The sequence below is a fragment of the Belonocnema kinseyi genome, chromosome 10, assembly GCF_010883055.1.
Source record: "Belonocnema kinseyi isolate 2016_QV_RU_SX_M_011 chromosome 10, B_treatae_v1, whole genome shotgun sequence".
Taxonomy (NCBI): domain Eukaryota; kingdom Metazoa; phylum Arthropoda; class Insecta; order Hymenoptera; family Cynipidae; genus Belonocnema; species Belonocnema kinseyi.
In genome coordinates, this window is record NC_046666.1 from 47,685,115 (window position 1) to 47,696,798 (window position 11,684).

General features: G+C 28.2%; 1 protein-coding gene across 1 annotated transcript in view; it reads right to left on the bottom strand.

Annotated features, from left to right (window-relative positions):
• Positions 1-10,469, bottom strand: part of LOC117181616 (homeotic protein antennapedia) — a 133,004-nt gene extending 122,535 nt beyond the window's left edge. Inside the window, exon 1 of the mRNA XM_033374480.1 lies at positions 10,385-10,469. The gene's annotated coding sequence lies outside the window, so the exon portion shown is untranslated. The remainder of the gene's footprint in view (positions 1-10,384) is intronic.
• Between the last annotated feature and the right edge of the window lie 1,215 nt (positions 10,470-11,684).

Genomic DNA, 11,684 nt, shown 5'->3' on the forward strand with positions numbered 1-11,684 from the left:
TTTCAACATAATATATTACATTTTTCACAAATAGTTGAATTTTCAAATGCAGAAGAACAATTATTAACAAAAAATTGAATAAATAAATTTCTATTGAAAAAAAATGTTTTTTGAACAAAATAGTTAAATTATTATTTACCACAAAAATAAGTTTATAACCAATATTAAAAATATTTAACCATAATAATGAATTTTTAACAAAGTAATTAAACCTTTAACCAAGTATAGTACAATTTTCAATAAATTGATTTATTTCCTACAAATAGAGGAAAATTTTTAATAAAATATATCAAATTTACAACAAATAGTTGAATTTGCGGCTTAAAAGATTAATTTTTAACGAAAAGTAGAATAATTAAATTTTCATCGAAAAATTAATGTTTATCGCAAAAACGACGAATTTTCACCATAAGCGTTACTTTTTAAATAAAAATTAAATTTTTAACTAAAATAAAGTAGTTAAAATTTTAACCAAAGAGTAAAATTTTAAATAAAAAAAATAACAATTCTCAACAAAAAATTTTCAGTTGATGTTTCAACCAAAATAGATTTATTAAAGAAAAGTTTGAATTTATAAAAAAAAAATCAGTTTTCAGCCAAAATTATTTATTTTATGCCACTAAAGGCGAATTTTTGACAAAATATATAAAATTTCTAACAAATAGTTGAAGTTTCAAATAAAGAAGATTAATTTTTAACAAAAAATAGAATATATAAAATTCTATTTAAAAAAAAAAGAATTTTCAACAAAATAGTTAAATTATCAATCATAGAAATATGTTTTGAACCAAAATAATAAATATTTAGGCATGATAATTCATTTTTAACGAAGTAGTTTAACATTCAAACAAGTAGTTAAATTGTCGATAGAGAAAGATAAACTACCAACAACATTTAATAGTGACTTTCAGTAACTTTCCCTAACAATTAAATTTGTTCTTTTTTCGATGTAATCCATAACTGTCAATGCGTTAAACTGACATTTATGGTTAATTTTAATCATTTATAAAAACGCAGGAATTTAATGAAATACTTTAATTTCGAAATAATTTTACTACATAATTATAGCAAACTAATAAGTCACTTCTATTACCAGAAGATCAATCATTTCAAGTGCCTATTTAATTCAGTCAACAATATTGACTGATTCATCCAAAAAAACTGATATTTTGTCAGTAGAAATGACTGATTTATCAGTCAAAGCATGCACGATTGATGTAATCAGTCAAGCGTTGACTGATTTGAATTTAGAGCCCAATCCGGTTTAATTCCTCAAGTTTCTCGACAAATGCAACATAAAAGGGCATGATTGCAATTCATAAGTCCCAGAAGAAGACCAATATATATGGACAGTCTCGCGGTGTTGTCCCGATGTCTCAAGGAATCTGATCGGCACGTCAATGAAATTTGTTGATCTAGAGACGAAAAACCGAATTGTAACGCTAACGTGGAGCCGGAACGGTCGAGCGGCTTTCGCTGCAGAATGGTGCAAGAAACGCGGTGAATTATAGTTAACAGTGGAATTTGTGTTCTTGCAAGAGTCGTACTGGGTCCTCTCTGGAATTCACCGCGGAACAATTACAATTAAGAGCGGTTAGCGAATTACCGAACATTTCAAGCACGCTGCAGATTCCGAGTATCGTACATAGACCGATAAGAGCTTCTTAGAAAGTCCAGTGTCTGCTTCAGTGGATCACCACTTACTGACTTTTGTAGTTCCTTATAATATTTTATAGTCCAAGGTTTTTTTTTTATTTCAGTAGTTAACAAACAAGGGTGGTATGCTCACGATTATTGAATTCGACGTATATCCGGAAAGAGTCCGATCTTATGCTCTAATTTGGTACCTATACTCTATTCCCCGAGAGGGGAATAGAGTATAACAAGAGTATAGCAATCTACAGGCGGAACAACTTAGGTCCACTTTGCGCAGCTATGGAAGAATTTCTTAAATAAACTTGACCCGCACGCTTCCTGAACGTTATAAAAAAATGAGTGCCTGCTTGAGGTAAATGAGGTAATTGAGGTAAATAATAAAAAATGAGGTACCTATACTCTATTGCCCGAGAGGGGAATAGAGTATAAGAAGAGTGTATCAGTCTACAGGCGGAGCAACTTACATCCACCTTGCGCAGCTATGGAAGAATTTCTTAAATAAACTTGACCCGCACGCTTCCTGAACGTTATAAAAAAATAAGTGCCTGCTTTAATATTTGACACTCATCCAGGAAACTCCTTCTTCGACAGTATCTCCGTCCAAATACGTAAATATGTGATACTGTAGAGTGTAGGTTATTCTCTCAAGGAATAGAGTATTCAGTATATAATCTATTCCCCGAGAAAATAACTTACAGACGCGCATATTGAAGCAGCCACTCAATTTTTATATGACGTTTAATGAGCGTGCGGGCCAAGTTTCTTTAAAAAAGATTTCCAACTGCGCAAAGAGGACGTAAGTTGGTCCGGCTATAGATTATCTCTCGAGGAATAGAGTATAGTTCTGTTTTTGTCAAAAACTGATATTTATCATTCAGGAAAACTTTTTTGAAACCCTCTAGTAAGTAAAACAGAACTAAAAATCTTTATTCGAATACTATACGCAATCGCGTAAACGTCTAACCACGTACGCGACCTATTTCAGGATGACGGAACGCACCGCACAAAAAGTGAGGAATTAAGTTTTGCCAAAAAGTTGGCCATTTACTTTCGAAAAGCATCTTTTGGGCGATTTATAAGTTTTTCTATACTTCAATGGGGAGTGATTCCAAAAACTGGTATTTTGAAAATTTCGAGTCAAGATTTGACCTGATTTGTGGAAAATTGTAAATTAGGTCCTTCACCACAACAATGCACTTGCACATTTATCGCAGTTTATTCAACAATTTCTGGTGAAACACCATCTTGCACACATTTGACAGAACCCATATACAGTTTTGAACTGGCTCCATTTGCAACCTTTCGAAATTTTGTAGTATCTCGGAAAATATATAGAATCCCACTGAAAACGTTTACAAAATCTTTAATATCTTTCTAAGTACCTTGAATTCTAGTATACTTACTTGAAATTCATGAAAATCCTGTAAAATACCTTGAAATAAAAAACTGCACAAAATAAAAGGCTTTCTATTTTTAATTGTACAATTTCAGGTACTTGAAATTAAAAAAAAATTGAATTTCAACACTTTTAGTTTAAAATTAAAAACATTTTAATTATCCAATTAATTAAGTTTCCATTTGTAATAAATAATAGTATTGAAATTACATAAGCTACTGGGCCTGAAAATTAAAATATTTCAATTTTAAAAACATAAATCAAATTGAATGATTTTGAAGTCGTAAAATATGGAAAGGTGAGAAATTAAGCAAATTTAAAGACTTTTAATTTAAAAACGTTTATTTAAAAATGTTAAATTTTTTATTATTCACTTTTAAACACTTTAAATATAAAACCGACAATTACTAACTTTTAATACTTTATTTTCAATTTAGAATGATAAAAAATTTAATTAAAATCTACAATTGTAAAATTTTCTGAATTTGATGCACAATTACATTATCAGTTTAAAGAATTAATTCTCAATCAAAAAACCATTTTTCAACGAAAGAAGTAAATTTTCAACCGAAAAGACAAATTGTCAACAAATAAGATTAAGTTTCTATCAAAGAAGAATAATTGTGTGTAAATACGTAAATTTTCAATTCATTATTTTATAATTTTTCAAAGAAATTTTTAAACGAATAGTTACATTTTCAACTAAATAGTTAAATTTGCACACCAAAAGAAGAATTTTCTACAAAAAAAGAAGAAAATTTCCACAAAATATATTAATTTTAAACTGAGAAGATAAATTTTTAACTGAAATTGAATAGTTTGATAAATCTTCAAACAAAATAAATAAAAAAAAACGAATTTTTTACCAGATATTTGAACGTTTATCCCAAAAGATTAATTTTCTAACGAAAAGACAAATTTTCAACAAAATACTAGAATTTTAAAACAGATAGTTTCATTTTTAACTGAAGAAGATAAGTTTTCGACAAAACATAAGTCACATTTTCAGTTAAAAAATTGATTTCCAGAAAAAAAAATATTTTTCAACAAATTAATTCAATCTTAAACAAAAAAAAAGTTTCTCCAACTAAAATAACGATTTATCAACCAAAAATAAATTTATTAAATAACAATTCTTTAAAAATCGGATACATATTGCCGTAAAAGAATTTTTTTAAACTATCATTGATTATGTCTTTTTTTTTTATTTATTAAAAATAATTTTGATAATTTTCATCTAAAGTTGATGATCGAAATGATATGCGACGATTAGTATTCCGACGTTAACTGTGAATGCATATTTTTAGAATCAAAATCGAAAAATTATCTTACAGTGAAAATCGATTAAAAATTATTGGTTTGGAAAATTTAATGAAAAATGGGATTATAATATTGATTTAAAGTTTATCACTAAAAATTAGAAGGCGATCTTGTATCTGTAAATACAAGTTTATTTTAAAAGTCTGCTTCGCATAATCGCCAGCCGCTTCCTCTATCGTACTGCCTTTGTTTAGATAAAAATTATCTGGTACTTTTACACTACGAAGGTAATGCTAATGAAATTCTTTTCTATAGTAGTGTGTACTCTCGAGTGCTAATTTCCATCAAATTACACTGATGTGGTTATTATGTAATAAATTAAATTTTAATTTTTAATTTTAATAATGAATTCAGGGCGATAATAAAATGTTTATCCTCACCAGATGTTATTATAAAATTATAATTTAGAAGAAAACCTAATTAATAATCAGGGTTGCTACATAATCGTAATTTGGAAATTCTCTAACTTGTCCTGATTTTTCCCTGACCTTTCTAATTTTTTATTTTTGGTACAAACTCAACTTTACGCCTAGGATAACAATAATGTTAATGAAAAAATTTTGTTTTTTATAAATTTATTTAAAACAATTTTAGTCATATGAGTCATGCAGAAAGAATTCATACATGAATTTTGAACCAAATAGTTATGTTTTTAACATAAAAAGATAACATTTTAAATAAAAAACGACAGAATACAATCATCAGTTTTTAAAAAATTGTAATTACTTAAAAAATTTTAATTGCAATTTATTAAAAAAAATTGTATGGTAATTAATTTAAAAATTTTAATTTTTACTTAAATTGTTACTTATTTAACAATTTTTAATTTTAATTTTCAACTAATCAGTGCATTTTTAACAAAATGGTTTAATTTTGAAACAAGGTGATTAACCTTCCATTAAAAATAATGAATCCTTAACTAAAAGTGTAATAGTAGATATTTCCACCAACAAATATTTTATACTTTTAATCAAAAATAATTTAATTAAACAACAACAAAATACGAATTTTCGACAAATTAGTTGAATCATCAACCAAAACAGACTAATTTCTAACAAATAGATTGATCTTCAACAACAAAAAAAGAATTTCAAGTTCAATTGTCAACTCAAATAATTGAACTTTTAGCCTAGAAAATACGAATTTTGAACAAAATAATTTATTTTTTAGCTAAAGAAGATCAATTTAAAAAATTTAATATTTGCGTTTTCGTTTAAAGAAACGAAATTTTAACTCAAATTAAGAATCTTCAAACAAAAAAAAGAACAAAAAAATGTAATGAAATAGTTGAATATTCAACCTAAAAGATTAATTTTATAAAAAAAAATTTCAACTAAATATATGAATTTTTAACATAAAAAGATAAATTAAAAAAAAAGATGAATTTTCAATCAGTGAGATAACCTTTCTGCCAAAAAGACAAATATTAAACAAAATACTTGAATTTTCACATAGAAAAGATAAATTTTCACCTTGAAATCTAATCGTCAAATAATCAGTCGAAAATTAATTTTTTATTAAACAAAATAAATTCTGGACGAAATAATTAAATTTTTAAGCAAAAAGATAAATTTTTAAACATGAAGATTAAATTTCTGTGATAATAGGTGAATTTTAGACGAAAAATTTAACAGTTAAATTTTCAGTTAAAAATTAATTTTCGATAAGCAGAACTAATTTTCAACCAAACAAATAAATAAATAAATGAATTTTCAGCGAAAAAAATGAATTAGTTACTAAGAAGATTATAATTCCACCACAAAAGAGGAATTTTTGAACTGAAAGTTTAAATATTCAACCAAATAAGAAATCAAACATGGCATAGCTAAATTTTTAATTATAAAATTAATTTTAAAAAAGGTTTAACAAAATAGTCCAATTTTGAAAAAGAAAGTTTTTTGAACTCAAATGGTGAATAATCAACGAGAAAAATTAAATTTTAACAAAATAGTGCCTTTTTCAACTAAAAAGATAAGTTAACAAGAAATTAATTTGTAACCAAGAATATTAATGTTCTAGCAAAAAAAGATTAATTTTGAACAAAAATATGAACATTTGCTAAATATTAGAATTTTAAATAAATTTTTAACCTCATAGTTAAATTTTTAACAACTACAAATAGAATTTTTTTCTAAAAATATGAATTTATCATCAAGAAGGTTAATGTTTTAACAGAAAAGAAATTTTTAACAAAATGCGGGAATGTTCAACCAGATATTTAAATTTTCAGCTGAAAAAAATAAAATTGCCACCTATCATGGAATATTGAAACTTTTAGTTAGTAATTTAATTTTCGAACAAGAAAAAAAATTCAACAAAATATTTCAATTTTTAACAGAAAAAAGTTTTTCAAAATAAATAATGAATTAATCATCAAACAAAACAAAAATTGTGAATAAAGAAGTTCAAAGTAGTTAATAGATGAATTGCTGAAAGAAAAATGTAATAGTTCATATTTCAACAAAAAAGATAATAAAATGAACTTTAACTTTAATTTATTGAAAATTCCTGACCAGCTTCAAGTTCCCTGACATGCCCTGATTTTCTGGAATTCCCTGACCTGTAGCATCCCTGATGATGCAACTCTCATCAGATGTTCCATCTTTTATCTTAAATATATATTTTTCCAAGTTTTATTTGTATTAATTATTTATTTATAACATTCTATATATTTCATTGGATAGTAATGTTGACAAGTTAGAATTAATCTCCTTGCTAAGTTCCCATGCCAATAAAAGTTGTCCCATCCTTTCGTTTCTTTTCAACAATGCATTTTTCATTCTTCAGTCCTTCCAGAAGCCAATTAATGGCTAAACAATCGCAAGTAAGAATGTACTGAATTCTACCACGTAAACCGAGACACAAAAGAAGAAAAGAATTCCAGCAAGTTTGTTTTGCATCACGGGCAATTATTATCAAATCAGCTTCTTCTGTGGAGCTCAACATGTACACCTGCGAGCAACAGAAGTATTTACTTTCCACGTGTGTTCTTCCCTTTACCGAATAATTGATAGGTGAAATTTTTTCTATTAAAAAATAAATTCGGAGTCAGTCACTTGAAATAACGGATTCATAGAATTTTGATAAACAAATTAGTTTTATAATGACAAATTTTGAGGTTTTATATTAAGCCGTCGCCGGAAAACAATTTCGAAATTTCCTGACTTTTCCTGGACTAATTTTTCATTTTCGCGGACTATTATTTTGTTCAAATTAATGTTTTAAGAATATTCTTTTATTTATTTAAATTAACTATAAATAATAATTTAAATTTATATAAATTAAGAATATTATTATGAAATTGAATTGAAATTAGTTGTAATGAATTTTATAGAAAAATAATTTTAAATAATAATAATAAAATAATGATAATACCCTAAAATCTTTAAAATCCTTTAGAACCAAGATTGTAATCTTGTAAAATTTTTAATATAGAATATTTCATAGATGGAATTAAAAATATTAATTTAAATGTGTACATTTTTAATTTATTATTCTCGGGAATGTCATAGCGTAATTTACTACAAAAGTAAAAAAGGTACATACTTTAACTGAAAAAGTTACCAAAAGTGACTAAGTTCGAATTAAAATTTTATTAATGTTCTTTTTAATTTAAAAGAATTCCAAAGAATTCGATCAAATGTATAAGACTTCAAGAATATTCAAATTAAATTCAAAAGAATTCAAATGAATTGGGTATTTGAAATAGTCTAAACAATTTCATTGATTTCTGTAAGATTTTAAGGAACTTAAAAAAAGTTGAAGGTAACGAGTAAAATTCAAGAAAATTGATAAAAATTTAAAATTAATTTTTTTTTTTAAATTTAATTGAATTGCCATCAACTAAAAAATATAAAAAATGATCTAAATTCAGTAAGTTTTAAATGAAATTAAAAACACTCCAGGGAATTCAAAAGAATTTTATGAAATGTTTAAGAAATCAAGGCGATGTTAAAATACTTCAGGATAAATGAAAAAAACATGAGAATTTAATGAATTCAGAAGAATTTAAGGTAATTAAAAAATTCGAAAGAATTTAGAATAATTTAGAATTTTTTATAAGTATTTTAAACAAAAATTTAATCTAGAATCATTTGGAAATATTATTATTCTCGGAAATTCTTTGAATATTTTTTAATTCCGTAATTCCGTAAACTTTCTGTAGCTTTTAAAAATTCCTTAGAAGTTTTAAAAATACAATAAAATTTTTCAAATCATTTGTAATCACTTCAAATGATTGAATTCTATTAAGAATTTCTCAGCATCTTTTAAAATATTTAAAATCTTGGAAATCCCTTGAAAATCTCTTGAATATTTAAAAATACCATAAATTTCTCAAGATCGTTTAGAATCTCTGCCAATTATTGAAATATATTCAAAATTTCTTAAAATGTTTCAAAATTTCCTAAATTATTAAAAATCCTTTGCAATCTTAAAATTACTTGAAATTTTTTAGGGCTTTTAATTTTGTTTTGAAATCTTTTGAATGCCCTAAAATCTTTTAAATCCTTTCACATTCCTTAAATTATTAGAATCTGTTAAAAACTTATTAGAATGTATTAATCTCTTGAAAGAAAAGTTACTAAAAGTGATTTATCCTGACTTGCAGTCACCCTTATGTAATAATATTGTAAATAAATAAGAAGTTTTTGGTATCGGATTTTTTAAAAGTTTAATCATAATTTTTGATGATTATTTTAAGAAAATATTTCAGTAAAGTTAATAATTGGAAATATTGCAAGAATATGTTCTGTTTCCCTAAAATTAATTACTTAGCCGCGTGATAAAAAAGACATTTATCTTAATTCGTCTATGGTTCTTAATTGAAATATTTATCTTTAAACAAGAATTATCAAAATTTCTCTGACTATTACTAAATTCGTAACTATTTTGATGTTTTAACAATACGTAACAATTATTCCTTTTCTATAAAAATTTGATAAGATATCAGTAAAATAATTCTTAGAATAAATTTACTCAGATATTAATAATAAATATTTTCCTAATTAGTGAAATCTGAATGATAAATGAAGAATTGTGAATGATGTTTTATTATGACTTTAAGACTGGAAATTATATTCTCATTTATGTCTTAAGCAAGAAAAAACGTCCCTGTTTATGGAAAACCTTTAAAACTTACGAAAAATAATTATTTTAAGGATAATTTTTGTAATTGAATGTTTTCCTACCATTGATTTTTACAAATTAAAAAAATAAAATGGTTGAATTATAAAACATCATGGTTTACTCTTTCAGGTAAAATATTTGCTACAGTTCCGCTGTTTCTAATTTGGAAAAAATTTATCTTCAAATATTTTTATTTCTTTAAAAAATATTTACTTACAAGAATTCGACGATAAAAAATCAAAGGATGAAAACCTTTTAGTATTAGTTCGAGTGTAAAGTTTGCTTAAAAAACTGACAAACAAATAGAACCATTTAGTGCGATGGCTCCCATCCGATTTAACAGAGTCTAAGTGCTGCTTAACTTTGTTTATCAAACGAGAATTCCTAAACATTTACATGTGCCCAAGCGGACACATTTGAATTCATATTTAATCCACAAGAAATATTTTCTTGGGGACTTACAAAATTTTTTCTGAATGAAACTATTATCTAAACCTTTTTCGCGAATTGAATGAAAAATGCGACCGCCCTTTAGAGATACTTTGATACTTATTTTAATTTTTATAAAACAAATTACCTCGCCACGTGGTGCAGTCAACAAATTTTAACTCCGCCTAAGCCGAGTCTTCAAAATTAAAAAAAAATGCTTCCATTTTTATTATTACTTTCATAAATCCTCATAATTAATACTCAGCTTCACTACAAGAAATATTCGCATCACCTCCTGATGAAATCTACATTCTTATCATGCACTTCATCATCAAAACACAAATATCAAATTATAGACACCTCATTGACTTTATTTTCCAACTTAATTTCTTCAAAACAAAATTACCATCCGCTCCAGCTGTCTCAACAAACAACTTAATTTTCGACTTTGCTCACCTCCGTCGCTTCTTTTTCCGTCGCCTCCGTCGGCGAGGTCGCCTCCTGGTTCTCCCCCAGGATAAGGGGATGGTGGGTCTCGCCTTGGATTTCAGGGCCGTTGCTAGGCTGACCTCGATTTTTTGGGCCGCGTATCCCTGCACCGGGGGCCTTGTCGCCACCCCGGTGCTGGGCCCCGTCGTGGCTGGTGCCTTCTGCCACCCTCGACTTCCTCCTCTTCTGTCTCGTTTTTTCTTCCTCTCTCGCCTCTAGTCACCGCACCAAGTCCTCCAACGGTTCTCCTCTCAAGGTCAGGGCGTAAGGGCACGATTGTCCTATCATTTATCCTCGCGAACTCAATATCTAAGACACGCGAGTCGGGCCCATTCACCATCACCCTTTCACTTCCCCCTCCTTTTTTCTCACCTCGATGAACCCCGCACCAAACTCACCAAACACCTTGATTCAATGGATGACATGTCTTTGGTTTCAGATTTGTTTTCAGGAATCAATTGGTACTGAACATGATTTAGAGAGTGGAAATTTGATTCAAATTATGATGAAGAGGATGAAGAGGATGAAGAGAATGGAGAGGAATTATTGTATTAGGTTATAGCGATCTTAGCGTGACATCAGTGTGACATCAACTTGTGATCGATTGTTTTATTTAGCCACAGTAACCTTGATCTTGCCTCTACCTGAATGCCAATAAAAAAAGCTGCCTTTGAATTGTTTATACTCAATATTGGTTCACTTGTTTAAACTGGAATCACTTATATCACCAGAATTTCACCTGAACAATAGATTTGTACTTGCGATTCAATTTTTATTATTCACTTCAGAAGGTCAATGATAGAGTTATCATGTCATCAACTCATCGACACCTGTCTTCATAGAATAACAATCTTTTTTATGAAGATCCCTTCCCGGTATCGAGATTATAATTCTGACCACGAAATCTCGCGATCAGGTCCACTTTTTCGGTAACCAAATGGAATGTCTGTCACAATGTCACATCGATTCGGGGTCGTCGCGCCAGGTACGGAACCGGCGGATTCCTAACTTTTTGCCCGGATGACTCGCACGTGTTATTTCCAGGGACAGGAAGTCCGGCAGGGAAGTGAAAGTCGGGGAGAAATTGGAGACGTGGCCGGTCCGGTCACGTTTTTTAGGGGCCTCGATTCACTTCCGAGTGGCGAACTCGTCGAGGACATCAACGACCGCGGTCACACGTATCTTTCCAAGAGATGCGACGACTCTGATCCGCGAATTCCGTACGCCGGTTTCGCAGCCTCCACCACGGGAGCGGAGCGCCGCGACG